Source organism: Tamandua tetradactyla, chromosome 19 (genome assembly GCF_023851605.1).
Source record: "Tamandua tetradactyla isolate mTamTet1 chromosome 19, mTamTet1.pri, whole genome shotgun sequence".
In the NCBI taxonomy this organism is placed as follows: Eukaryota; Metazoa; Chordata; class Mammalia; order Pilosa; family Myrmecophagidae; genus Tamandua; species Tamandua tetradactyla.
In genome coordinates this window covers 15,576,775-15,600,978 of record NC_135345.1, presented here as the reverse complement: position 1 = coordinate 15,600,978, position 24,204 = coordinate 15,576,775, and the positions used below count along the sequence as shown (strand labels likewise).

The following is a 24,204-nucleotide window of genomic DNA, read 5'->3' as shown; positions in this document are numbered from 1 at the left end:
CAGTAAATTTGGTGATCAAAATGTATCAACTGAACAATACAAAGACTTTTAAAAACCTCAAAAATATAAAGGGAAGGGCTGAATGCAGATACATTTATGTACTGACAGTGATTTTTTTTTCCTTGACACAAAGGCTTTTCTTTTCATGATTAAGTAGCAAAAACTTTTTGTAGAAAATCTGGAAAATACAAAAATATATAAAAAGAATAGAAAAAAAAAGGACTTTTTTTCTCAAGGCCAGAAATCTTAGAGTATCTTATCCAGGGCTGAAAAAGACCTGGAAATGTTGTTGTCCTTTCAGGTTTTTTTTTCCCTAAGCTTGTTTGTTATTATTTTTGTGTTGGCTACTAACTGTCTGCCCCTTTTATTCTGAACAGCACCGGGGAGCTCTCAATGGAGACAGCAGGCATCAGCAGAATCTGGAGGTGCATGGGGGATGCAATGGGCACAATGCTTGTGGGTGAGTCTTCTGTCTCCGTGTGGAGGGTTAGAAGGGCTGATTCTTAACCATCTAACAATGCAAACAAAGCAATGAACCTGCTCTCCAAAAAAATGCACCTAGACTTAAGCCATCATCCATACAAGTCTAAGGTCCATGTCCAAACCCATTAGCAATCCAGGAGCCTCAGACCAAACACACCTGAGTTAGTGATTTTCAAAGACCCCTTGAGAGTTGACAGGTCTGCCTTCTCAGAAGCTTTCACATGTCTGCATGTGAGTTCTTGGTGAGAAAGAAGGAGAAAGCCTTCCAGGAATATAGCCTGCGCCTCTTCCTTAAAGAAAGACAGCACTGCCATCTCTAAGTGGCCTGTGACTTCTCTGGGGAACTTGAAGCCACGCTGTAAGAACGGGGAGACGTAAGCAGGTTTTCTGCACATGAGGCCAGGCCCGCACTGCTGGGGACTTTCGGATTAATGCAGTCTCTTTGGCATGCTGTTTGTATCGGGGTCAAGAGCGAGGAACCCCTCAGTCAAGGCTCAAGGAAGGGCTTATATTTTCTGTACCCGTAAAGTGGTCCCAATTCATCATAAGCCCTGGCATATGTTTGATGTCGCCTAGGGCTGATGGACCAGCAGCCAGGCCCTAACCACAAAGTGCCCAGTGGAAACAGGACAGTGACAAGATCCAAGAGATACCGGCTTCCCAACCATCTCAGCCACATGGCAGTGTGCTGTACCTCCACCTCCAGGGACACAACAAAGCCGACTCGAGGGCAGCATGGAACAGGCAGGGTAGGGATGGGCAGGGCAAGGCAGAGACTCTAGCAGAAGCATCTGGAATGAATGGTGGCCTGTGAAGAGCTTCTAGTTGGGAATCTGGAATGGGAAGATGTAGTAGAAATAGAAAGGAAGCTTCTACTTACCTAGGACTTACTGCACCCGGTGCTGTGTATGTAGCAATTTGTCAATGAACTGAGATAGGTATTATTTAGCCATTTACTTAACAAATATTATCAGCTGCTATCTCTGTGCCAGACTACCAGGAACCAGCAGCAAACAAACACAAAGCCCCAGCTCTCATGGAACTTACCTTCTAATAGGGGGAGCAGACAATAAAAAATGAGACAAATAACTATGTAAGACCACAGGTGTAAGTGTCCTAAAGAAAAACAAAGCTGCCAAAAGGAACAGGGAGTTACTGGGGTGGTCAGTGAAGGCCTCAGGGAGTGAGGGAGCCCAACCATGTGATATCTAGGGCTGAGCGCCTGGCAGAGGCAACAGCCAGTGCAGGGGCCCTGTGCTCTGTACATCTGAGGAACAGCAGGGAGGCCAGTGTGGCTGGAGAAAGGGGAGGGTGGTGAGAGGTGGGGGTGGGGGGCAGGTGAAGCATGCCACCCTGGGCACTCTGGACATTATTCTGAGTGAGGAATGAGATGGAAACCATTAGGAGCTTTTGAGCAAAGGAGCATCAAAACCGTACCTGGCATCTCTTTTTAAAGCATCTGTCTGACTGATGGATAGAGAATTAGACCACAGGTGGGCAAGTTAGAGAAGAGGGAGGCAAAATGTGCCAGATGAAGATTCTGAGGCTCTCAAATATGCCTCAAAATTTGATGGCACAACTCCCATCCCATTGTCCCATTTTCCTTAGGTGGAGCAGACGCATGCTGATGAGGTCCTGCCCAGCTTGCTCCAGCCCCCTCCCCAAGTCTCCGGAGTACCCTGTCACCTTTCTGGACTTCTGGGATCCTCAAGAGGCCCACGTTCATGCTTCTGGCTTGGCTTTTGTGTGTGTTTTCCCCAATGTCTGTGATGCTCTTCTCCTCCTTACACTTGCTTGGTTCTGTTCTTCCTTTGTGTCCTTCGTCGGGGAAGCCATCCTTGCTCCAGCAAGCCAGACCCTCGGTGGATGGGAGACATTTATAGTGTCCTCCCCCATGCTTTGCTCCCACTTCTCACATCTGGAAGTCCTGCTCTTTGTTGGTCTCCTCCTCTGGACTCTGAAATACCTGAGGACAGGTTTGCTTCTCTCTTGCTCACCTGTCAGCACCGGCAGGTCAATGACCTGGCACATCATCTAGACCCTTGATCACTAATACTTTGTGAGTTGGATAGAACATTTGTCAAAGGTCACACAGCTAGTCAGTGGGAAAATCAAGGTTCAAATTTCTGCTTCTAACTTCCTTGAAGCCCCAGGACTTGAATTCAAGTCTGGGCTTATGCCCCAGCAACTTATGGTTCTTGAGCAAGCCATCTAGTTTCTCTGAGCCTTCATTTTCCCATCTATAAAATGGGGGAGACTAAACACCAAGTGCTTTTCCGAAGTTAACATGCTCTCTAAATTCATCTGATCACAAGAATCTCCCAGGTCCCAGGTTATGTCACACCAAACTGTAGAATCACAAATCCAAAAGATGGATGCAGGATCCTGGTTTTGTTTATCTGTTGGTTGGTTGGTTGGTTTAATCAAAAGCCCCATGTTATTCTTATCACCAAACAACTTTCTGAAAATACATTTTTATGGAACTCTTTTCCAGAGGAGGCTCCCAAAAGGGAAAGGCCAAGCAGGAGGTTAAAATAGGATTGTAATGACTGATTCAACTATAACAACAGTTCCTTTTCAAATGTCTCCTCACTTTTATAAAAAGGAACTCTGAATTTGAAGCTGGACATTTATTTATGTAAATGGGGGGGTACATAAAGGAAGGATCCTGAATTAACACAGAGGGTGCAATCTCTTGGACAACTTTAAATAGCACTGTCCTGAGGAGTTTAGCCAAGTCTGAATTGAGGAACACTAAAAGGAGATTAAGTAAAGGCAGGAGACTCACCAAGGCCTTGAGAGGAGAAGCAGAAGGTCTTTTGAGGTCAAATAACTTGTCCAAAGGCACACAGCTCACAGATGGTGGAGTTGGAACCAGACCCAGCTCTCTGTACCCCAGGCTGGTATTTTTCCTTCTGGATCACAAAAGTGTGCTGACAATGTTGGTCTGCAGAGAAAACCATGATGTCCACACTTTAAAGTAGAAGGTTCTCCTTTAAAAACACCATATTGGTGGTGGTCCCTTCCCAAGAGCAGTGCATGGCAGATAGTAGGCACTCAATAGGTGTGTGTTCATTGATTGAATAACCCTACCCTCTTAATACTACTGTGCCAGTTTGAAAGGATTTATATACCCTAGAAAAGCCATGTTTGTTTAATCCTAATCAATCTTGTGGGAGCAATCATTTCTCTTAATCCCTATTCAATAATGTAGGTTGGAAACTTGATTAGGTTTTCTCCACAGAGATGTGACTCACCCAATTGTGGATATGAACTTTTGAATAGAGGGAGATGTGACTCCACCTATTCCCGGTGGGTCTTGATTACTTCACTGGGATCCTTTAAAAAAGGAAGCATTTTTGAAAAGGCTTGAGATTCTGAGAGAGAGTCAGAACCCACGCAGCCAGAGACCTTTGTAGATGAAGAAGGAAAACGCCCCTGGGGGAGTGTCATGAGACAAGAAGCTGGGAAAGAAAGCTAGCAGATGCCACCATGTTTGCCATGTGCTTTTCCAGTTGAGAGAGAAATGCTAATAACTTCATTGGCTTTCTTGAACCATGGTATCTTTCCTGGATGCCTTAGATTGGACATTTCTATAGCCTTGCTTTAGTTGGGACATTTTCATGGCCTTAGAACTGTGGACTTGCCACTTAATAAATTCCTCCCTTTTAAAAGCCATTCTGTTTCTGTTATATTGCATTCTAGCAGCTAGCAAACTATAACAACCACTAACCCAACCCTATCATCACCACCAGCATCCTCTCCTGCTCTCAGAAACACAGAACTTTCCAAGCTATTTCATTCTCTGCACTGTTGGAGTAAACTTATAGAATGCAGAAGACAATTTTCCACTAGTCAAAGTGAAAATATGTTTTGTTATTTTTCAATAATTAATTCAGGATCCAGGAACGTGGAATGATTCTCACTCTGTCATTACCTAAATTCCCAGAACCTCTTTCTTCTTCCAGAGAATGGGAACAATGCCTTCTCTGTCTCTATTTTGTTTGTGAGGATTATCTGAGATACTTCATAGCATCTGGCACTGTCAGTATGTGTTTGTTAAATGAAAGACCGAATGAATGTATGAGAAGGAGGAAAGTGGTTTGCTTTGCCCTGGATTTGGAATTTCTTCTCCTCTCTCCTAGCTTCAAGTATGCCAGTAAACACTATCTGGGCCCTTCCTGAATGAAGAGTCCAACATTGAGGGGGCAGTGAGAGCCTAAATGCATTATAGTGATAAAGACAGAAACGAATTTTAAATAAATATTCCACAGAACCACCCATCTTCCATCAAATGTGATATTTGTTATTACTTACAATAAAGTTTGGCTAGGAGTAAGAAAAACTCCAAATAAGTGGCTCAAACTTGATAGAGATTTAGTTGTTCTCATGTTCACAGCAGCGGAATAAAGCCAGTGCAGAACTGGAGGGCAACTCCACTGTGTTAGGTACCCAGGATCTTTCCATTTTCTCCTCTTGGGTGCTTAGCTTCTATTTCCCAGCTTAACTCATGGCCCAATATGGCTGCTGGAGCTCCAGCTATAATCCAAATTCTGACCAGCAGCAGGGAGGAAGAGATGAAGAAGGAAGCACTCTCTCCCTCTAAGGATATTTTCTGAAGATAGTACACCACTCCTGATGACCTCGACTTCGCCAGAATTTAGTCACGTTGGTACAACTAGCTGAAAAGAAGGCTGAGAAATGTAATCTTTACCAGAAGAGGTCATGTACTGGAAGGGAGATGGAAAGAATGGATACTGATGGACAAGGCACACTCTTGGCCAAATCTTTATGATATTTGTTGCTGGAATACTACTCAAGGCCTAGTAGAACACTTCTGCTCAAGCTGTAGGACTCCATGCATCAAAACTGAAAAAACATCTTAGACATAAGCTCCTCCTCCAGAGAAGGGTTCCATTAATAAATCAGTAAATAGGCTTTTATAAAGTAGTAGCTTTGTAGGATACACATCACTGTTGGGCTTTTCGTTTTACAGACACAGAAACTGAGGTACAGAGAGAGCAAGCCCTTCAGAAAGAGCAAGGACATAGAATCTGAGAGCACTACTGCACCTCACCCACATAACTACACACACACACACACACACACACACACACACACACACACACACACCCTCACACAGCTTTCCATCTCAATGCTGCCTCTCAGGCTAAGATGCAAAAGCCCAGTTCAGGGGCTTTTACTATATTGTATTTTCCCTTTATCAGGGGATTGAGGGAAAGATCCTTGAACTAAAGAACCTGGAAACCTCAATGCCTGTCTTTTAGTGGATTACTGCCTACAGTCTACTGAATGCTGCTGCTTCTAACTTCAGTGTTGTGGTGGCTTGAAGCTGTATGTACTCCAGAAAAACATGTTCTTAAACTTAATCCTTTCCTGTGGGTGTGAACCCGTTGTAAGTAGGAGAATTTGATGAGGTTCCTTCAGTTAAAGTGTGTCCCACCTCATTCAGGATGGATCTTACTCCTCTTACTGCAGTCCCTTGTGGGCAGAATGAAATTCAGATAGAGAAAGAGAAAACCACGGGGAGTAAGAAGGTGAAATTCAATGGAACCCGATAAAAAAGGGAAGGGCCAGAAGACACCACCATGTGCCTTTTGCCATGAGATAGTCTAAGGCCAAAGGCTTGCCGGCAGCCAGCCCCAGAACACTAGGGTCTTCAGGAAGAACGCATCCCCTTGATGATGCCTTAATTTGGACTTTTCTCCTAACCTCAAAACCGTGAGCACTTAAATTCCCATTATTTAACCCAACCCAGCTCATGGTATTTGCTTGAGCAACTTAGGAAACTAAAACAAGAATGGGAAAGTTTGCGGAAAGAAAAGATAAGGGTAAAGATTTGCATAGCTGCCTGTGTAAGGAGAAGGGGAGAATTGTGCAAGAAGTTTGACCTTCCCTGTGCTGGGTGATGTCCTCACTGGAGGCTCCCTAGAGAGTGGCTACCTCCACCACTTGGGGGATTTGTGGCAGACAGGAGTGTGCTATGAATGCTACATACAGTGGATTAAGGGTTGAGAGGATGGGTGCAGCTCTGTTTGAGTTACACTGGATTTTAGTGAGGGAATCCCTTCACTTAGCACTAGAGAGATGGGTGGGCTGGATTTTGAGAAGCCTTGGGCCAAACACTATGAGAATTCCTGTGGCATAAACATATTCTATCTCGAGCATCAGGTTTCCTGGAAGCTGACAAGGTGCCCTGTGGGGTAGATCAGGGAAAACCCCGGGCTAAAACATTTCCTAAGTTCTCTTTATCAACACGGGTGGTTCCGCAGCAGGTGGGCCTGTGTAGCAAGTGACCTTTTGGCAACTCTGCTCTCCAAGGCATCATGCCAGGCTGCTGTTGGCTGGCTGTTGACTCTGAAGTCAGGGGCAGCCGATTCAATTAGTGGCAGCCAGGAAACAGAAGCAGCTGAACCCAGGCACTGTGTTGACCCTGACAGGAGGGAAGGCCTCTCTGACAGGTTTTAAGTCTGCCTTTTTCCTTTCTGCTTGAAAAAAGGGGAAACAGCATGGTGTCCAGGGCAAAGCAAAGGCTTTGGAGTTGGACGGACTCCACCAGGCACCCACACTGTGAGCTTAGGGGAGGCATCAACCAGCACATAGCAAATTCCTAATTAACACTTGTTGAATATTAATAGGTGCCAGTCACAGTGCTAAGCACACTTTATTGACTCATCTGGGATGCTAGGATAGCCCCAGTTTACATAGGAGGAAACTGAAGCCCAGAGAGGTGAAATAACCAGTCTAAGAGAACATTAATAATAAATAGACCACCTGTTCAGGCACCTGTGCTGACTTTCTGATACAAAAGGCTGTGATGTTTAGATTCATGTGTCAACTTGGCCAGGTGATGGTGCCCAGTTGTTTGGCCAGGCAAGAACTGGCCTAACAGTTAGTGAAAGAACATTTCGTGGCTGGTTAATAAACCAGAAGGATGGTTTGTTAAATCATCAGTCAGTTGATTGCATCTATGGCTGATTACATCTATGATCAACTAAGGTAGTGACTTCCACAGCTAGAGAATCCAATCAGCTGAAGCATTTAAGGGAGAGGTGATACTTTTAGCAGTCAGAAGAACTTTCATCTCTACTTCAGCCAGCCATCCTCTCCTGTAGAATTCATCAAAGACCGTCATCATTGTTGCCAATCCACAGCTTTCCCTATGGAATATTGATGTGGGTATCCCCACAGTTGTATGAGACACGTTTATAAAATCTTATATTTTCAGATCTCTTGTTGGTTCTGTTTCCCTAGAGAACCCTGACTAATACAAAGACCAAATACATGTAGCCTTTTAAGGTCTCAACTTTCCTCACCTGTGGGTGGCTGATCTTTTGGTGCTGGAATTTGAATCTTTGCAGGCCTGGCTGAGGAGGTAGTGGGTGCATGCCCCTGGAAGCCTGTTGCCTCTGGGGTCTCCCAAAGTCTATTGTTCTCTGGGTGGTAATTCATCCCAGGGGCAGAGAATAACACAAAGACAAGCTGGGCCCAACAGCCAAGGCCTGGGCACTGCTAGAAGGGGCAACCCCAGGTGGAGCATTGTACCTTCACTTGCTTACTTGGTTCTGCAGCCTTGGTCCTGTGTCCTGTGGACTCCATCTGCATTCTCAGAGAGAGGCAGTGACAGGTGAAAACAAAAGGAGCATTTGAATAAATTGTCCAAATTTGGGGCAAGATGGCAGCATAGTGAGGTGTGATATTTAGTTCATCCTCAAGAGCAACTAGTAAATTGCCAAAAACTATAAGGAACAACTGCTGGGGGGATATCAGTGACCAGGCACACATCATACACCAGTCTGGAATGGATAGAATGGCTGAGATCCCACACAGAACTGTTAAGTCTTCCAAGCTGTGGAGGCCAGCACCCCTCCCCATGGGCACAGCAGCCTGGTTCCCTGAGGGGAAAGGAAACAGACTTTACTAGTAGCAAGAAAATTAGCTCAACCAAGCTCCAACTGTGGAATTAATTAACAAATGCTGAAAGTTAAAACAGGCCCAAGCACAGATAAACATGATATAAGCAATAAAGGAACCAGGAGTTTTTGCCTTTGCAGTGAGGAGGCAGGGCTTACAGGACAAAAACAAAATGAAACAAAACAAACCCAGAGGCTTTTTGAGTTGGTCAGCATAAAATACTAGAAAAGGGCTGAGCCCCCAGAAAAGGGAGTAGGTAGAGCCTGGGGACACATACAGCAGCATACCAACTCCAGCTCTTAATTGGCAAAGCTGGGGAGCAGTGAGTGGTCTGACTCTGAAAAGACTTTTTTTTAAAACTCCTTAATAATTCATTATATAGAACTGAGAACACTCAGGCTCCAGCAATGCCCCAGGCAAGGGCAGAATTAAGGCATGTCTGAGAGACAAAGTAAATAGATGGGTAGGGACAATTCCCTAATGGGTGTATCTTCCCCAAGAAAAGAGGAGCAGGGCCCAGCTCAAGTGGAGGCCCTCCTTCAGGGATTCAGGCCCCAGGGGCTGGAAAATAGAAGCAATCAAGGCCCACCTACTACTTCAACCTAGGTCTCCACCAAGCCCCTGGCAGGGAGAGGTTGCTGAAATTAAAGCTACCACATCACTTTAAGCAGGTGGGTAGCTGCAGACAGACAAGTGCCACATGCTAGGATAGGAAAAGCATAGGGTCTAGAGGTTTAATAGGAAAGTCTGACAACCTCTGGGATCTCACCCTCAACTTAATATTGGCTACTATCTCCTCCTGAGATATGGGTCTGTCTGGTCTAGGGAAATCTGACTGGGGTCAATAATTTCTGAGGAGACATTCCTCAAAAAAGAAAAAAAGGCTCATATAGGCAGGGTAATAAACAGAGAAAGAAGAACTGAAAAATTCTGATCAGTTAAACAGAACCCGCATGGGGTAAGTCCAGAATATGTTGAACTGAATGCCAAAGAACAGATAGAGAAGAAACATCCAACAAGAAAACCCTAGGTAAATGAGTGAAAACAACTTCCAGAATAAACTAACTAAGAAAAGCAAATGCCTAGATGACAACAAAAAAGTAAGGACGCGTACTAGGAAAATCAAAGATTTGGCCCAGTTAAAAGGACAAACTAACATTTCAAATGAAATACAGAAGTTGAAACGACCAATTCAGGATGTTTGAACAGACATGCAAAATCTCATCAAAAATCAAATCAATGAATTGAGGGAGGATATAAAGAAGACATTGGGCGGACATAAAGAAGAAATCTAAAGTTTGAAAAAACAAACAGAATTCATGGGAATGAAAGGAACAATAGAAGAGATGAAAAAACAATGGAGACTTACAACAATAGTTTTGAAGGGGAAGAAGAAAGGATTCGTGAACTAGATAACAGGTCATCTGAGATCCAACATACAAAAGAAAATATAGAAAAAAGAATGGAAAAATATGAGCAGAGTCTCAGAGAATTGAATGGAAACATGAAGCACATGAATATATGTGTTATTAGTGTCCGAGAAGGAGAAGAGTAAGGAAAAGCAGCAAAGAAACTAATGGAGGAAAAGATCAATGAAAAATTTCTATCTTTTATGAAAGACATAAAATTAAAGTTCCAAGAAGTGCAGCATACCCTGAGCAGAATAGATCCAAATTGACATACTCCAAGATACTTACTAATCAGAGTGTCAAATGTCAGAGACAAAGAGAGAATTTTGAAAGCAGCAAGAGAAAAGCAATCCATTACATATAAGGGAAGTTTGATAAGACTACATATGGATTTCTCTGCAGAAACCATGGAGGCAAGAAGGCAGTGATATGATATGTTTAAGATTCTAAAAGAAAAAAACTGCCAACCAACAAGTATATATGCAGCAAAATTCTCCCTCAAAAACGATGGGATGATTAAAATATTCTCAGAGAAAAAGTCACTGAGAGAATTTGTGACTAAGAGACTCCTTCTACAAGAAATACTAAAGGAAGCAATATAGGCAGATAAGAAAAAACAGGAGAGAGAGTCTGGAGAAGAGCGTAGAAATGAAGACTATCAGGAAAGGTAAAAAGAGGAAAAAATAGGTATGAATAAATTGTCCATTGAAGGGTGACAAGTGGTCCTATTATCGTTTTGCTAGAGAGAGGGGAATACCAAGGAAGGAGAGAGAGGTTCTCCAATATGGAACATCTGAAAGACAGCAGAGGATCATCATTATCAGACCTGGGAAAACCATAAGTAGGCAGGCAAGACACTTGGCTCCTGGCTGGCACAACCACCCAGAGAGGGCCTGAGCAGAAAGGGGAACAAATGACCAGCACTCACAGTGCTGGCCAGACCTGCATTCCTTGGGGATCCCCAGAACTGCATGGGGACAAAGAGGAGGCAGGACCCTACAGGGTGAGACAAGGAGAAGCAGCAGGGGTGCTGTGAAGACACAGTGAGCTCAGGCATGGCACCTTCTGAAACCAGAGCAAGTTTGGGTGTCATCATGCTTTAGAAAAGAAGAATGAGGGAAAACATGGAGGGGAGAGTGAAGAAAACAGACAGGGAGCACCGTGAAGCCTCCACTTCTGAAGAAGAGGCTGGCAGAAAGCCAGTCCCCTTCATAAAGTTCTCATGATAACTATCAAGCAATGGCTCCCATTTTGTAAGTGGTAAAACTGAAATTCTGAGAGCTTAGAGCTTAGACATGTCCATGGTCGCACAAAATAGTGTAGACACAGGATTTGAATCCAAGTCTGTTTGGCTATGAAGCTCATGTTCTTCCTTCCATACCAACTTCACATTCTGGCTTAGAGCTAATTCAGTGTGTCAGAAAGGCTTCCAGAACCTGCTGCTGTGAGGCCATGCCTCCTAGAGTGCACAATTACTTAAAACATCTTAGGAACACTACATGAAAGTCATGTTCAGTGTGGGTAATTCTAAGTGGCAGCCAGAAGCCTGGAATCAAGCAGAAGCTGGAGGGGGTACCCAAGAAGCTTACTATAAGCTCTGATCAACCCTTAGATGATATCTACACATTAACACTGAGTGACATCAGGGGGTTTTCTGGCTTTAATTTATGATGCAAGATGAATTGACTAAAGAAGCTGCTGAGCAGCTTGACCATGTGTCTATCAGTAATTGATTTAATAGGTCCTAAATTGAAATATTAAGCTCCCTGTGAATCACAGCTTGTTCAGATATCATGTTGACCTTGGAAGAAGAAACAATCGCAGACTGTCATACTGTGGGAAGAAGCTCAGGGATTCTTCTCTTAGAAGAAGTGCCCTCTTAGCTGAGGGCACTGAGGCAGGGGGCTAACAATCTATCCCTAAGATTCTGTCTAGCCAAAGGTAGAGTGAGGAATGGAACCTCCAGCTCCTAACCTGAATTAGCACTCAGCACCAGTCCACAGGCCCAGAGTAAAAGAGATTTCCGTTTAAATTCAAATCTGGAAGTGGTCTAAGAAACTCTATTGTTACCCTCTCACTCCACCCCAGTCATTTCCTTATTAGGTTAGATTTTTGTCATGATTCTTAGCAACATCTGAAATGATCTCCCTGGTTCATGTGCTTGCTGATTTTTCAAGGTCATGGGTCATGCCTTGAGTAGTTGTCAAGTGAGTGGAGGATAACCTTGACTTTTGTGGTAGAAGGTGCTGGACCATGTCGCACCAATATTCCCTGCAAAAAGGAGATCCTCCTAACTAAAAAAGAGGTTGCGTGTTGGGCAAACACCAAAATTACAAATATTTGATATAGATAACATTGAATTTTTATCTTGGGAGACTGCAGGAAGCCATGAATTAAGATTGAGAACTCTGGTGAAGGAACAAGCCTTGTGTTTTTTGAAAATGGAAGAAGGAAAGCACTAAGCTGATTTCCCTTTTAAGAAGGTGTGCTCTTCTATCTGTGTATGTGTAAGTGGGGAGAACACCTTAGCACAGTGGTGATAAGCTATGGAGACAGGTGTTCTGTGCTTCCCAGCACACTTTCATCAAAGGGTTGTGTCTCTTGGGCATGCCATGAGGAGTGGAAAGGAAACAGCTAGGCCATAACCAGTGGCTCTGGTGTTTTTAGGTTATCATTTTATCCAGCTTCTCCAAACAGACACAGATCTGTGGGACTGGAGAGAACAAGGCAGGAGAAAGAAGGATTATTTTCCTGCCCCAAATACAATCCAAGGTGGAGAGGTCAGGAGGTGAGAGCCAGCTTCTTGATATCCAAGCCCTGTACATGCTTTACTTTATTTACTGAGTGAGACTGAGTAGTTCCATTGGATAGATGAGGAAACTAAGGCCCATGGGAGTTAAGGGTCATGTCCATGGTGTCTCACATAGTTAAGTGAGACAGTCAGGATTCCAGGCTGGCCTACTCCACAGTCCCTGCTGCTGCTTGGCCCATAACTGAGAGGGAGCAATTTTGGTTCCATCGCCATCCCTTCTTTATCAAACTTTTGAAGCATTTGACCATTTTATTTCTGTAAGAAGCTAATGTGATGAGAATGACCAAATGCAGCCTGGCAGCAGATCCCTCCTTGCTGGCTGGGTCTTCTCTTTTACCCCAAATCAACCTAACTCTCGAAGCTCTGTGCCCCTCCCACTTACCAATATTCCAGCCACTGACTTTCTTGTTTTCTTTTTTTTGCATGTGCAGGGATCGGTAAATGAATTGTTTTGTTTTATAATGAAAATTTCAAATCTGTACAGAATAGAACCCCTGGTATCCATTACATAGCTTTACTCATTTTTACTGACTGAATTTTGACTTCGCTGTGGCCTCACAATGCTCATTAGCAATCCTTGCAACTCTAATTCTCCTTACCTGGGGGATTTTTTTTCCCTTAGAATTCAACTTTAATTTTACTTTCCTTGTTTTTTCCCTCCCCTGTGAATGAGGTATTTCTAAAAACAAATCCTCTTTACTGGTGTATGTATTTTAGCACTTTTAGGCAGCACTTAATGACTCTCAAAATATTTTGCAGCATGACATGCAGGCAGATGTTTTTTTCTGCAAATCTGTAACTGTTTTTTTTTATGTCTTACTTAAATTCTAGCATCTTCTAACTCAGCTGTTTTTCCAAGGTCTTGGTTCCCGAAGTTTATGATCATTGTTGCATTTAGACAGATCCAGGTTTTTTGTTTGCTTTTTGTTCCATTTTCTCTTTCAATTATTTTTACCACCATCACTCTTTTCCATTTAATAGAGCTTGCCTGGGCAGCCAGGTCCCTAAAGAGCTCATTAGGATGAGGGTTGAAGTGACCTGTGTGCCCCTAAGTGCCAAGCATGGGGCCTGCCTGGCACAGACTAGATGCTCATTAAAACTCATGGAGAAAGCATTAGTACTTCCAGCTCAGATTTGAATGCTGCCATCTGTATTTCAGTGGGCTTCCAATTGTGAAGATTAAAGATGGAATTTTGAAACTCACCAACCATAAATTAATTGGTTTTGATCTTGGACAACAGATCTTTTCTGCCAGCTTTCCAGATTTCTGTTTCTTCATGTGCCCTCTTCATGTTCTTTGAACAGTGCAGGCCTGCTCCTGCCTCAGGGCCTTTGCTCTGGTTTTCCCTATTTCCTAGACGACCATGTGGCTCACTCCTCACTTCCTACTGGTCTCAATTTGAAGCCCTTTCTCAGTGAGGCTTATGGTGATCACCACTGTTTTAGTTTGCTAAAGCTGATGAAATCAAATGTACCAGAAATGGGTCAACTTTTACAATTGGAATTTATTAACTTACAACATTATAGTTCGAAAGCCATGAAAATGTCCAAATCAAGGCATCAGCAGGACAATATCTGGACTCTGAAGATAGGCTGTCAGCACCCTCCACTTCTCTCACATGGGAAGGCACATGGCACATCTACCAGTCTCTCCCACTCTCCTAGGTTTCATTGCTTCCAGCTTCTGGCTTCAGTGGCTTCATCGCTGTGTTAGTTAGATTCAATTGTCAACTTGGCCAGATGAGCATACCTAGTCTTGTTGCTGCGGACATAAGCCAACGGTGTGTGAACCTCATCTGTTGCTAATTGCATCTGCAGTCAGTTGGAAGACATGTCTGCTGCAATGAGTAACTTCGAATTAAATGGCTGGTGCTTAAATGAGAGAACGCCAAGCAGCACAGCCTAAGCAGCTCGGCATTCCTCATCTCAGCACTAGCAGCTCAGCCCAGGCCTTTGGAGATGCAGAAAGAAGTCACTCCGGGGAAAGTTGATGGAACCCAGGGGCTTGGAGAGAAGACCAGCAGAGACCATCTTGTGCCTTCCATGTAAGAAAGAACCTCAGTGGAAAGTTAGCTGCCTTTCCTCTGAAGAACCAACAAAATAAATCCCCTTTTATTTAAAGCCAATCCGTCTCTGGTGTGTTGCATTCCAACAGCTAGCAAACTAAGCTTCTTTAAGCATCCATCTCTCTTAGCTTCTGTGTGTCCTTCTCTCTAAACTTTTCTGGCTTTTTTTCTGAGATTCTCTGGCTTTTATCCTTTTATAAAGGACTACAGTAAGAGCATTAAGAACCACCTTGAATGAAGTGGATCCCATCTCAACTTAAGAACGTGCTTACCAAAAGATCTTACTTACAATGGGTCCACGTTCATATTACGTTTACACCAAAGGAATGGATTAGCTGATCTCTTTTGAACATAACCGTTCTGGGGTATATACAGTTTCAAACTATCATAGTCACTCTTAAGGGGTCTTCTGTCTCCTTCCTGACTTGATATTTCAGCTTATTCATTGACTTTTACTATACCGTTTTCACTTCTAGGCGGCTCAAGCAAATACTATGCAAAGGGATGATTAAACAATAATAGCTCATAGTTTTGAGGGCAGAAAAAAAGTCCAAATCAAGGTATCATCAAAGGGATGCTTTCTTTCTGAAAACTTGGCACTCCGGGACTGGCTGCCAGTGATCCTTGGTCCTTGGCTCCTCTCACATATAATGCATACAGAGGCCTCTCCTGGCCTCTGAGTTCTCTTCTGAGTTCCGTTGAATTTCAGATTCTTACTTCTCGTAGCTTTCTTTCTTTCTGTCTAAATCTCATTCTGCTTATAAAGGACTCCAATAACAAGAGTATGGCCCAAGCTGACTGAGGTGGGCCACACCGTAACTGAAGTAATTTTATCGAAGATCCTGCTTACAATGGGCTCAAACCCAAAGGAATGGATTTAGTTTGAGATGTTTTTCTGGGGTACATACAGCTCCAAATCACCACACATACTGCATGTGTTTTCCTGTTTATCATTTATCGTCTGTTTTCCTGCCTTAGAGCAGAAGATACGTGAAGGCAAGGATCTTTGTTTTGTTCACAGGTGGGTCCCAACTGCTAGCACAGAGGTGGTACACAGTAGGTGCTCAATAGATATTTATCAAATGAATTAATGAATGAATGGATTTGTGTTTTGTGGAGATCACTGAGCAAGAATTCTCTTTTTAATTTTTTTTATTTTTAAAATATTTTTACTGATAAAACAACATACAAACACATTTTATTGAAAAATCTTCACACACATACATTCTTTTTTTAATTAATTTTTTTTTCTCACATGCAGCTTCATTCAGTGTTTTAACATAATTGTATTACAGCTAGGTAGTATTGTGCTGTCCATTTCTGAGGTTTTGTATCCAGTCCTGTTGCACAGTCTGTATCCCTTCAGCTCCAATTACCCAATATCTTACCCTATTTCTATCTCCTGATGGTCTCTGTTACCAACAAAATATTCCAAGTTTATTCACTAATGTCAGTTCATATCATTAATTAATTTTTAAATTTTTTTTAAATACCAAAAAACACCAGACAAACGTAAACATTCTTAACTTTTGATCATTCTGTTCAACATATATAATCAGTAATTCACAATATCATCACATAGTTGCATATTCATCATCATGATCATTTCTTGGAACATTTGGACCTATTCAGACAAAAAAATAAAAAGAAAATAGAAAAAAATTCATACATACCACACTCCCACCCCTCCCCCTCACTGATCACCAGCATTTCAATCTAAATTTATTTTAACATTTGTTCCCCCATTGTTCATCTTTGTTCCATATGTTTTACTCATCTGTTGATAAGGTAGATAAAAGCAGCGTCAGACACAAGGTTTTCACAATCATACAGTCACATTGTGAAAGCTATATCAATATACAATCATCTTCAAGAAACATGGCTACTGGAACACAGCTCCACATTTTCAGGCAGTTCCCTCCAGCTCTCCACTACATCTCTTGCATCTTCAAGCAAGAATTCTTGAAGTGCTTTCTCAAAACTTGTCTCCCCTGCCAGCTGGTTTAGCATAGTGGAAAAGGGCCTGAGTCAGAATCCCATATTGATGGCCTGTTACCAGGGTCACCTAAGATACCCATTTCTCTGAGAGTCAGTTACCTCCTGTAAAATGACACCATTGTTCTGTGGCTCCATTTGCCCATAACATGTCTTCTTACACCACACACATCACACCTCTAAGTATCTGTCTAATGCTTGCTTTACCTCCTTGAGTATAAGCTCCATGAGGACAGGGACTGTTCACTGTTGTATTCTTACCACCCACTGCTCTACCCAAAACATAATAGATGCTCAATATGCTTTTGTTGAACTGACTTGAATAATACCTATCTTACAGAATAATCTTAAATATGAAATGAAATGATGCATATAAGGTACTTAGTGTAATGCTTGCCTCAATAAATGGTAACTGCTATTCTTATTATGAGACCAGGGAAGCAGAACTTGGGCCTGTGGGCCTCAGTTTCCTTATCTGGAAAAATAGGGATAAGAGTGCTCCCATATGAGGATTTAGTTAAAGCAGAGAATGTATGGAAAGCACTTAGCTCAGTACTTCGCAAATAGTAGATGATCAATAAATGGCAGCTACAAATACATTGCTGTTTCTCCATTTATTTGTTTTAAGAGCTTATTGTTTCACTTTATTGCCACTTGGATTCTTCTGAGATGGATTGAAGCCCTATTATGTTTTAGGTACATCTTAACTTAGTCTGCAGGAAATTTCTTAAATAGTTCTGTTCTTTTTTTTATTTATAACTTTTTAAATTGTATAATATAACATATAAACAAAGGAAAGAAATAAAAAAGCAATAGTTTTCAAAGCACTCCTCAACAAGTAGCCACATTCCAGAGTTTCTCATGGTCTACTGTATGATCCTCTCATATTTTTCTTTCTAGCTGCTCCAGAATATAGGAGGCGAGAAGGCTTAAATATTTTTTTTTATCATCACAATCAACTTTTTTTTCTTCTTTTTTGTGAAAAATAACATACATACACAAAAGCTACAAATTTCAAAGCATATCACCACAATTAGTTGTAGAACATATTTCAGAGTTTGACATGTGTTACAATTTCACAATTTTAGGTTTTTACTTCTAGCTGTTCTAAAATACTGGAGACTGAATGAGATATCAATATAATGATTCAGCATTCATATTCGTTTGTTAAAACCTATCTTCTTTGTATAACTCCATCATCACCTTTGATCTTTCCATCCCTCTCTTTAGGGAGTTGGGCTATGGCCATTCTAAATTTTTCATATGGAAAGGGTCTGTCACTAATATGGGGTAGGGAGATGTAACTATTTGATGTTCTGGAGATGCTGGGCTAGATTTCGGACTTATCTAGACCAGTGACCCATATGGAGGTTGTAGGTTTCTGGAAAGTTACTCTAGTGCATGGAGCCCTTGTGGAATCATATATTGCCCTAGGTGTTCTTTAGGATTGACTGGAATGGTGTGGTTGGGGGTTTGCAGGATATGATAGGTAGCAAGTTCTAACTAAAGCTTGCATGAGAGCAACCTCCAGAGTAGACTCTCGACTCTATTTGGACTCTTTCTGCCACTGATACTTTACTAATTACACTTCTTTCTCCCCTTTTGGTGAGGATGGAATTATTGATCCCATGGTGCCAGGGCTGGATTCATCCCTGGGAGTCATCTCCCACATTGCCAGGGAGGCTTTCACCCCTGGATGTCATGCCCAATGTAGGAGGGAGGACAATGATTTCACCTGCGGTGTTGGGCTTAGAGAGAGTGAGGCCACATCTGAGCAACAAAGGAGGTCCTTCAGAAGTAACTCTTAGGCATGCCTACAAGTAGTCTAAGCTTCTCCGCTACCTACATAAGCTTCACAAGAGTAAGCCTCATGATCAAGGGCATGGCCTATTGATTTGGGTGTCCCTAAAGTTTGACACAGTATCAGGGGATTTCCTAATGGTAAGATTTAATAGTTCCATATTCTTTTTCCTATCCCTCAGGGAACTTTGCCAATACTTTTTGATTATCTACTTAATACACTCTAGGATGTTACCAGGCATTACAATAATATATACAGGATTAAAGGACCTCTTTCTTATTCTGTGTTCCCTGTGTTTCAGTTGTTTAAATGAGCTATACAGATAGGTTGAATTAGATTATGCCTTACAGAAAATTTCAGTTCTAGATCAAACAAACCTTTCTTCCATTGGTCTCAAAGAGTATGTGTGGTTCTCAAATATACCCACTGTCATCCTTACCCCTATGTTCTGAATCACTTTAACCCCAACCTGTTCAGCTTCTTTCTTCTTTCTAAATATCAGGCTATTATATAAAACTCTCATTATCTAGAAATAATAATCACCACTCCAGACTTAATGTGTCTACTCTAAAAGCTTACAATCTAGGCCCCTGTTTTCTTACAAGCATTTTCTAAAGGTGACCATAACATTGTCGTTTTTTTGTTTCTGGCTTATTTTGTCTCACCAAATGTCCCACATGTTCATTCACATCGTTGCATGCCTCACGACTTCGCTCCTTTCTGTAGCAGCACAACTTTCGTTCATTAAGTATACACCATCATTTGCCAATCTACATCTCCATCAGTGCATCCTTCAGCCACCTGCATTCATCGGGCATCATGTACAGGGCCCAAAGTCCACAGTCCACGAACATTTTCAATTTTAGATAATTTCATTGGTCCCAAGAGACAGAAAACCAATAAACACACCCTCACCAAATAAGAAATCTAAATCTCCTCTTAACTCTTGTCCCTCTCCCCATTATTTACCTCTGCTGTTGCTGTGGGAGTGCTCATGGTTTCCTTTTGAACATAGCTCATAGCATGCAATAGTAGTTTTCCCCCTGTACCCTGGATTTAAATACTCTTTGTACAACAATCATATCTTTGAAGTAATTCTTGTGAGAACTAATTCACATTTCTTGTGTTAATTAGTGGGACACATAGGTCTATACAACCCCTTTCAATCTTCTTCATCTTCAATATGGTAATATTACTTATAGAATCACTAGACAACCACCTTCACTCCCATCTATTCCCTTACACTGGAGTTCAATCTTATTAGCTAACAGTTCACCCATCTCCAGCTTTGATATATCTCTAAGTACCCTATATTCTGCATTATAAGCCTCTGATTATACCTTTATGCTGGTCATGAAAATGATATCATTCAGTATTTATTCTTTTGTGTCTGGCTAATTTCTCTCACCATTATGTCCTCAAGACTCATCCATCTTGTCATGTGGTCCAGGACGTCATTTTGTCTTACTACTGCATAATATTCCATCATATATATATATAACACATTTTGTTGATCCACTCATCTGTTGATGGGCATTTGGTTTGTTTCCATCTTTTGGCGATTGTGAATAATGCTGCTGTGAACATCAATGTGCAAATGTCTATTTGTGTCATTGCTTTCAGGTCTTCTGGGTACATACCAAGTAGTGCTATTGCTGGGTCATAGGGCAACTTAATATTTAGTTTCCTAAGGAACTGCCAAACAGTCTTCCATAGTGGCTGCACCATTATACATTCCCACCAGCAGTGTATAAGTGTCCCAGTTTCTCCACATCCTCTCCAACATTTATAGTTTCCTGTTTGTTCAATAACAGCCATTCTTATAGGTGTGACGTGGTATCTCATTGTAGTCTTGCCCCACTAGCCAATGAAAATGAGCATCTCTTCATGTGCTTTCTAGCCATCTGTATTTGCTCTTCAGAAAAATGCCTATTCATATCTTTATCCCATTTTATAATTGGGTTGTTTGTTCTTTGCTGTTGAGTTGTGTGATTTCTTTGTATATACAGAAAGTCAAACCTTTGTCTGATATGTGATTTCCAAACATTTTCTTCCATTGAGTTGGCTGCCACTTCATCTTTTTGACAAAGTCTTTTGAAGTGCAGAGCATTTGATTTTTTTTTTTTAACATGGGCAGGCACCAGGAATCGAACCCGGGTCCTCTGGCATGGCGGGTGAGCATTCTTGCCTGCTGAGCCACCGTGGCCCGCCCAGAGCATTTGATTTTGAGAAGTTCCCATTTATCTATTTTTCTTTTGTTGCTTGTGCTTTGGTTATAAAGTTTAGGAAGCTACCTCCTATTACTAGGTCTTGAAGATGTTTCCCTACATTTTCTTCTAGAAGCTTTTGGTGCGTTCTTATATTTAGGTATTTGATCCACTTTGAGTTAATTTTTGTGTAGAGTATAAGAAAGGGGTCCTCTTTCATTCTCTTGGCTATTCATATCCAATTTTTCCATGCCCTATTATTAAAAAACTATTTTGTCCCAGTCGAGAGGATTTGGGGGCCTTGTCAAAAATCAGTTGACCATAGATTTGGTGGTCTATTTCTGCATGCTTGATTCGATTCCATTGGTCAATGCTTCTATCTTGTGTCAGTACCATGCTGTTTTGGCCACTGTGGGTTTATAATAGGTCTTAAGGTCAGGGAGTGTTAATCCTCCCACTTCATTCTTCTTTTTTAGGATGCTTTTAGCTATTCAGAGTCTCTTTCCCTTCCAGATGAATTTGGTAATTAGCTTTTCCAACTCTTCAAAGTAGGTTGTTGGAATTTTGATTGGTAGTGTGTTGAATCTGTAGATCAATTTGAGGGGAATTGACATCTTAACTATATTTAGCTTCCCATCCATGAGTAGGGAATGTTTTTCCACCTATTTAGATCTCCTTTGATTTCTCTTAGCAATGTTATGTAGTTTTCTGTGTACAAGTCCTTTACATCCCTAGTTAAGTTCATTCCTAAGAACTTGATTCTTTTAGTTACTATTTTGAATGGACTTTTTCCCTTAACTGACTCCTCAGCTAGGTCATTGCTTGTGTATAGAAATGTTCCTGATTTTTGCACATTTAATTTTATAACCTGCCACATTGCTGAATTTGTTAATTACCTCAAGTAACTTTGCTGTAGATTTCTCAGGATCTTCCAAGTATAATATCATATCATCTGCAAATAATAAGAGTTTTACTTCTTCCTTTCCAATTTGGATGCCTTTTATTTCTTTGTCCTGCTTGATTGCTCTAGCTAGAACTTCTAGCACAATGTTAAATAATAGTGGTGACAGTGGGCTACCTTGTCTTGTTCCTGATCTTAGGGGGAAGGCTTTCAGTCTCTCTCCATTGAGTATGATGCTGGTTATCAGTTTTTCATCTATTCTCTTCATCATATTGAGGTGGTTACCTTTGATTCTTATCCTTTGGAGTGTTTTTATTAGAAAAGAATGCTGAATGTTGTCAAATGCTTTTTCAGTATCAATCAAGATGATCATGTGATTTTTCCCTTTCAATTTGTTTATGTGCTGTATTACATTAATTCATTTTCTTGTATTGAACCAACCTTGCATTCCTGGTATAAACCTCACTTGGTCATGGTGTATAATTCTTTTAAATTGTTGTTAGATTCAATTTGCTAATATTTTATTGAGAATTTTTGCATCTATATTCATTAGGGAGATTGGCCTGTAGCTTTTCTTTCTTTTAGCATCTTTACCCAGTTTTGGTATTAAAATGCTATTAGCTTCATAAAATGAGTTAGGTAGAGTTCCCTTTCCCTCAATTTTTTTGAAAAGTTTGAACAGGATTGGTGTTAGTTCTTTTTGTAATGTTTGATAAAATTTCCCTGTGAAGCCATCTGGCCCTGGGCTTTTCTTGGTAGGAAGATTTTTGATGACTGATTGTATCTCTTTACTTCTGATTGGTTTGTTGAGATCCTCTATTTCTTCCTGAGTCAGTGTAGCTTGTTTGTGTGTCTTCAGGAATTTGTCCATTTCATCTAAATTGTCTAGTTTGTTGGCATATAGTTGCTCACAGTATCCTCTTATGATTTCTTTTATTTCTTCAGGGTCTGTAGTAATGCACCCCTTTTCATTTCTGATTTTGTTTATTTGCATCCTCTCTCTCTCTCTTTTTTTTCTTTGTCAGTTTTGCTAGTGGCCCATCAATTTTATTGATTTTCTTAAAGAACCAATTTTTGGTTTTGATTCTTTGTTTCATTCTTTTGTTCTCCCATTCATTTATCTCTACTTTAATCTTTGTTATTTCTCTTCTTTTACTTGCTTTGGGGTTAGTTTGCTGTTCTTTCTCAAGTTCCTCCAGGTGTGCTGTTAAGGCCTCTTTCTTGTTTTTTAATATAAGCATTTAAGGCAATAAATTTCCCTCTCAGCACAGCCTTTGCCACATCCCATAAGTTCTGATAAATTGTATTCTCATTTTCATTCATCTCCAGATAGCTACTGATATCTCTAGCAATTTCTTCTTTGACCCACTTGTTGTTTAAGAGTGTGGTATTTAATTTCCATATATTTGTGAATGTTCTCGTTCTTTGGTGGTTATTGAGATCCAGCTTCATCCCATTGTGATCAGAGAAAGTGCTTTGAATAATTTCAATGCTTTAAAATTTATAAATACCTGTTTTGTGCCCCAGCATATGATCTATCCTGGAGAATGTTCCATGAGCACTAGAGAAGAATGTATAATCTTATGTTTTGTGGTGCAATGACCTATATATGTCTGTTAAATCTAATTCATTTATCAATTTATTTAACTTCTCTATTTCCTTCTATCTGGTTGTTCTATCTATAGAGGAGAGTGGTGAATTGAAGTCTCCTACTATTATTGTTGAAACATCTATCAGTCCCTTCAATTTTGCAAATGTCTTTCTCATGTACTTTGATCAAGCTCCTTGATTGGGAGCATAAACATTTATGATTGCAATATCTTCTTGGTGAATTGACCCTTTAATTAATATGTAGTGTCCTTCTTTGTCTCTTATGATGTCTTTACATTTAAAGTTTATTTTGTTTGATATTGGTATAGCTACTTCTGCTTTCTTTTGGTTATAACTTGCATGGAAAATCTTTTTCCATTCTTTCACTTAAAATCTATTTGTATCCTTGTGTCTAAGATGAGTCTTTTGTAAGCAGCATATAGCTGGATTACTTTCTTAATCCATTCTGCCAATCTGTATCTTTTAATTGATAAGTTTAGTCCATTAACAAAGTTATTACTGAAAAGACATTTCTTGATTCCACCATTTTATCTTTTTTATTTTATTTGTCAGATCTATATATTCTTTTCTCTCTTTCTCTTTGTATTCTTTAAATTACCCTTAATGGTACTCTTCTATCCCCTGTGCCCTCGTCTAGACCTCTCACTCCTGTCTTTTCTTTTCAGCCAGCAGAACTCCTAGTATTTCTTGTAGGGCTGGTCTATTGTTGACAAGTTCTTTCAGGACTTTTCTGTCTGTGAAAACTTTAATCTCTTCCTCAATTTTGAAGGACAATTTGGCTGGGTACAGACTTTTTAGCTGGAAGCCTTTCTTTTTCAGGATCTTTAATATATCTTACCGCTGCCTTCTTGCCTCCAGGATGCTAGTTGAGTTGTCTGAACTCAGTCTTATTTTGTTTCCCTTGTATGTAGTAGATTGTTTTTCTCTTGCCGCTTTCAGGGTTTTCTGCTTCTCTTCAGCATTTGGCAGACTGATTAGTATGTG

General features: G+C 41.0%; 1 protein-coding gene across 1 annotated transcript in view; it reads left to right on the top strand.

Annotated features, from left to right (window-relative positions):
- The first annotated feature begins 435 nt into the window (after nucleotides 1–435).
- The window catches only part of PROM1 (prominin 1), a 326,288-nt gene continuing 302,519 nt past the window's right edge, over nucleotides 436–24,204 (top strand). The window contains exon 1 of the mRNA XM_077136450.1: nucleotides 436–460. The gene's annotated coding sequence lies outside the window, so the exon portion shown is untranslated. The remainder of the gene's footprint in view (nucleotides 461–24,204) is intronic.